The sequence below is a fragment of the Lygodium microphyllum genome, unplaced genomic scaffold (genome assembly GCF_053477565.2).
Source record: "Lygodium microphyllum isolate KBCC unplaced genomic scaffold, Lygodium_microphyllum_v1.1.10 scaffold_31, whole genome shotgun sequence".
Classification (NCBI taxonomy): Eukaryota; Viridiplantae; Streptophyta; class Polypodiopsida; order Schizaeales; family Lygodiaceae; genus Lygodium; species Lygodium microphyllum.
In genome coordinates, this window is record NW_028229514.1 from 20,648,559 (window position 1) to 20,654,633 (window position 6,075).

Below are 6,075 nucleotides of genomic sequence, written 5' to 3' on the forward strand. Positions count from 1 at the left end.
ACTCGTGATAAATTAAGGTTAGGATTGATTTCTAACCAATTGATTTATTTAGCTGAAGATTGCTAGGTATTCACTTTTGTCGATTTAATTGTATTATTTTACTAACGATTGTGAATGCTTCACTTGATGTGTAGAGATAGCAGCAGTGGCGGTGGAAAGCATTGGAGGATAGTGTGTATTCAAGTTATCATCTATATTTTGATGGGCGCATACCTTAGGCATGGTGCCTATATTTTATCGCACCTATTTATCAAGGTGTTTCATATTTATTTATTATTTTTGTATGTGCATGGACGCATGATTTATATTTGGACATTGTATTTGGGCATGCCTAACTTCTTGGGCACCCATTAGCTTTATTTTTATTTGGCACAAAAGCAAACTCAAAAGCTAAAGCGTGCTATTTTGTAATTTGGGCTATTATTTGAGCTTGAAGATGAATAATATATGAAATACATGCTTTATGGAGCGCTCACACAAGGCATGGGGGAAGATTGCACCCAATTGGTCTCTTGTTCATGTCGTGCAAGTCTTCTACATTGATTTGTGTGCAAAAAGTAGAGTTTTTTTGTTCTTGGGGACCTTCTAACGCTCACTACGCACGCTTACGATATCCGATCTATGCACCAAGGAATCCACCTTGTGTACGAGCCCCGGAAAATACATATAGTTTTATGGAATCCACCACAAAAACTCACGAAATCCACTGTGGAATATGCCTCCTGGCATCATACCCCCAGGGTGGGATCGCAATTGTCCTCAATTGCTATTAGCTTAATGTGGAGCAAGCAGTGAGGGGTAAGCACTTAGGTCGCGGGCGTATATCCATTAGGTCTCTTCAACAGGATGATTTTAACCTTAACCAAATATCTAGAATATCTAAGACCAATTCTAGCGGTCATAAAGTCAATGTCTAGAATAGTTTTAGGTTCAAGGATTTTAGTTTCTTCTTCTAACAAAGGAGGGTTTTCATAGACAGGGTGGACAGGTAATTAGCTTCTAAAAGATCATAGTAGACTGATATGAAAAGTATTATGGATTTTCCAATGTTGGGGTAGTTCTAATTTGAATGCATTGTCATTGATCTTGTAAACTATTTTAAAAGGTCCATAAAATCTTGGTGCTAATTTAACAACAGGATGTTTCTTAACACTTTGCAGTCTTCTCTTTTCAATGTATAACCAAACATAATCATCAACATTGAAACTCATGGATTTTCTTTTCTTATTAGCTTGTTTAGTGTAAAAATGTTGGACTTTCACAATCATATCTTTAACTTTAGCAGAAATAGTAGCATGCATATTGGCAATATCATCATCAGCTTTAACTTTGTTCGACAATGATATAACAGGTGTAGCCAATCTATGTCCATAAATGATTTCAAAATCTACTTTTTGTGTAGCTGTGTGTGGTGTATTATTGTATGCAAATTGAAGTAGATGCAAATATGTATCCCATGTTTGTGGTTTTGAAGTTGTGTATGGACCCAAAAGATCTAGAATTGTACTGTGAGTAGCTTATGTTTGCCCATTGGTTTCTAGATGAAATGCAAATGAGAAATCAATCAATCTTAGTACCCAAATTAGCAAACAAGGTAGTCCAAAAATTGTTACAAAATCTAGAATCACGATCAGAAATAATAACTTTTGGCAAACTATGGTTAGTGAAAACAGTCTTCAAAAACAATTGTGCAACTTGAGATGCAGTTAATGATTTCTTGCATGGTAGGAAATATGCTTGTTTGCTAAATCGATCTACTATAGTCCAAATCATATCATGATTAGCTTATGTGTTAGGCAAACCAATTATAAAATCCATTGAAATATGTTCCCATGGACGTTTAGGAATTAGTAAAGGCATTAACAAACCATATTACTTACCATGGTGTCACTTGACTCTTTGACAAATTAAACACTCAGAAAAAAAGTTAAAAACATTAGATTCCATTTGTGGCCAGTAAAAATCTTCAATCAACATTCTTAAAATGGAAGAAATACCTATATGGCCTTGATATGGGGGACAATGAATTTTGTGCATCACAAATGATCTAAATGGAATAGTGACACACAATCTTTTCTCATAAAACATAAATCCATCAAAATAAGACAAAGAATCAATTGGAATCCAGCTATTAGTAACTAATTTGTTTCAATTAGCTTGAAAGCTGGGGTCATAGTCATAGGTATCCTTCATAGGAATAAGGGATTCAAAAGATAGAACATAAATATTATGGATACTTGGTCTTCTACTCAATGCATCGGCAATGACATTTTCTTTTCTGGGTTTATATTGGATATGTGGATGAAAACTTTGAATGAAAGTAGCACATTTAATATGATGGTCAGATATTTGTGGCTGACTAAGAATATGTTTGATACTTTGTTGGTTAGTTTTGATCATAAATTCAGATCCCATTAGATAGTGTTTCCATTGACATAAGGCTTAAACTATAGCTAACAATTGTTTATCATATGTGAAATACTTCAATTCAGAGGGTTTAAGTTTGCAACTAGAATAGGCTATGTGATATGAATCTTATATAAGGATAGCTCATATTCATGATCTACTAGCATCAGTGAGACTACTAGAAAGAATGATCGATTAAAGTCAGGTAATTGCAAAACATGTGCATGTGTTAAAGCATGTTTCAATAAATCAAAAGACTTTTGTTGGTTGTCAGACCAATGATATACAATACCTTTCTTTAACAATTTCGTTAAAGGCAATGCAAGCAATGAAAAATTTCACACAAATTTTCTATAAAAGCTAGCAAGACTTAAGAAAGAACATAACTTATATATATTTTTAGGGATTGGCCAAGTCAAAATTTCTTCTATCTTTTTAGGGTCAACACGAATATCATTAGAAGAAACAATATGACCTAAGTATTCAATTTGGGTTTGGAAAAATTCACTCTTATCAGGGTTAGCATACAATTGATTCTTTTTCAACAATTTGAAAACCAAAGATAAATGTGCATAATGCTCATTCTCATTCTTGCTAAAAACCAATATCTCATCAAAGAAAACAATTGCACAAATCTGATATTTCAAAAATATTCGATTCATTATACAACTAAATGTAGCTGGTGCATTAGTCAAACCAAAAGTTGTAACAAGGAATTCATAATGACCAAACTGAGTTCTAGATGCGATCTTTAGTGTATCCAATCATACTTGATGATATCCAGATTTGAGATCTATCTTGCTAAAAATAGTGGCTCCTTGTAGTTTATCCATGAGGTCATCTACCCTAGGGATCGGATATCTATTCTTAATAGTGATCTTGTTTAGGGCATTATAGTCAATGCACATCCTATAGGTATTATTTTTCTTCTTGACTAATAGGACAAAGGCACCAAAAGAAGAACTACTGGACCTAATGAGTCCTTGGTTTAACAGTTCTTCAACTTGTGCTTGGATTTCTTTTTCCTCAATCTGATTGTGTCTATAAGGTGCTTTACATGGTAGTTGAGAACTAAGGATTAATTCTATTTTATGATCTTCAGGATGTGTAGGTGGTAAACCAGGGTGTAAATCAGTAGCAAAACAATCTTTAAATTGTGAATGAAATTGTGTATGCCTAGGATACATGTGATTTTCCTTAGCTTCAATTTCATTCACCCATATTAAGTATGATTTGCTACATTTTCTCGATGCACGTTTAGCCTGTAGGCTATGCTTCGGGGTCGTCCCGCGACCGTGTGGGTGGAGGAAGGAGGGACGCCTTCGACCTCCCTCCCTTGCTCGGGGCGATCCCCCTCCGTCGTGCTCGTTCGGGCACGCCGCCGCCTTGGTAAACCCTTTGCCCCTCCCCGCACGCGGGGGTGGCAGGAGGAACTTGATAAACCTTGTCTTGTCTGAGATTCCTCCCCTCGGGAGGATCGAAAAACAAAACGCAACGACTCTCAGCAACGGATATCTTGGCTCTTGCAACGATGAAGAACGCAGCGAAATGCGATACGTAGTGTGAATTGCAGAATTCCGCAAATCATCGAGTCTTTGAACGCAACTTGCGCCCGCGGCTCGTCCAAGGGCATGCCTGCTTGAGCGTCCCTAACTCCCCCACACCCTCTCCCCTTCTTCGGGGGAGGGGGTGGAACTGGTCGTCCACGCGTCCGACGTGATGTCGCGGTATCAAAGATGTGCATTCCATGTAATGTGATTTGTTTTCCATTAGAATAAATTTTCATGGAATATGTGAAATAATCTATACCATGATTATATTTGTGACGCCAAGGCATTCCTAAATTAATATCACTAGCTTGCAAAGGCACAACCAAGAAATTTATGCGCTCAAAATAATTACCAATTTTAATTTCTAAATCATGAACTTCTTGAGTATCATTGTATCTAGTGCTTAAGAATGCAGCTTTTATGTGATAATGAGTTGAAATAGTATGTAAATTCAATTATTTTACCAACTTTGTAGAAATAAAATCATGTGTGCTTCCATCATCATACAAAACAATCTTTTCTTGACCATGGACAAAACATTTCATCGTTAATAATGAATAAGGATTTGGCATACCTAGTAAAGTATTTGAAGCATCGCTGATATCATCATCATCTTCAGTAAAATATGGCATATCTTCATGGTCTTTATCTTCAGTCACTTTCCAAGTAATTGATTTGAAAAAATGGCTTCTTGAATTGACAGTTCACTACTGTGTCCAGGTTGTTGACACTTGTAGCAAACTATAAGCTTTGCTTTGGAAACATTATTGGTAAGGGTTGGAAATTTGGGTATGTTGAGATTTGGCTGGTGAGACGGCTTTGAGTTTGAATTTGTGTTTGATGGTAAAGTAGGGGGTCAAGTCTAGGGTTTACAAAACGAAGAAGGAACAAAGTGATTTTGATTGAATCTTCGAAAGTTAGAATTGAATTCCTTTGTACCAAAGTTATTGTTACTTGGAAATTGTTGCGGTTGCTTTTCTTGTCCACGAATTTTGTCTTCAACATCATGTGCTAGAGAAATCGCATCTTCTAAAGTCTTTGGCTTGAACATGTTCACTTCCACATAGAAGTGACCAAGCAAACCAAACATATACTTGTGCTTGTGGATTGCCTCATGAACATCTTCCAGCATTCAAGGTTGCAATAAGGCACTCCAGAAACGGTCAGTGTATTGCGGAATGGATTTACGATCCCTTTGTTTGCAGAAGATCCCATTGTTTGATTGCTTTTTCATGGAATTGAGGCAGAAGAAAAATTCCACAAAAATTTCTTTTGAAAGGCCTTCCAATTAGTGGGACAATTAATACTCTTACAAACAACAATCCACCATAATGATGCTTTATCTGCTAAATGGTTAGTGATGCATTTGAGTTTATCTTTTTCAGCATACTACTCTTCATGGAAATAATCATCAAACTGACTGTTAAAAGTGAGAACAACTTTGACATGCGCCTATCAACAAAATAAAATAATTATTTTAGATAATCTGAATACACGCAATCGCCCAGTGCTTTCCAACACCATCGCTACCTGCTCTACACATCAACTGAAGTATTTACAATTGTTAGAAAATAATAAGATAAAACCCACAAAAGTGAATACCTAGCAGTCTTTAGCTACAAAATAAATAAATAGGTTGGAACTCTGTGCTAACCTTAATTAAATACGAGTGCACTCTAAACTCATAAATGTCCATTAATTTAAATATATGTTTTGTGGAATCACTCGCCATGGAATCACCCACATGCACATTAAATTAACATGACGGTCGAAAAGAATAGGTGTCCCTGTCAACTTCTTGTATAAGGAATCCACCTTGTGTACGAGCCTCGAAAAATAAATATAGTTTTATGGAATCCACCGTGGAATAAAAACCTCACGGAATCCACCATGGAATATGCCTCCTGGCATCAAATTTTATGAGAGCCATAGAATGGGCAAGGAGCACAATGTAATGTAGGTTCCTCATGGATAATATGCTTAATGCTATGATAGCCATAGAAAGGGCAATGTGCACAATGCCAAAAACCATTCTCTTGCATTTATATGTTGCAAAAACCTTTGATGAAATAAATTAGAATTACATCAAATGGATAATGGAAAAGATGGGATTTCACAA

At 36.0% G+C, this 6,075-nt stretch overlaps 1 non-coding gene across 1 annotated transcript; it reads left to right on the top strand.

Annotated features, from left to right (window-relative positions):
* The first annotated feature begins 3,902 nt into the window (after positions 1–3,902).
* Positions 3,903–4,055, top strand: LOC148009398 (5.8S ribosomal RNA). Its single transcript, XR_015689858.1, has one exon. It is a non-coding gene; the product is annotated as a 5.8S ribosomal RNA (ribosomal RNA).
* Positions 4,056–6,075: the final 2,020 nt, after the last annotated feature.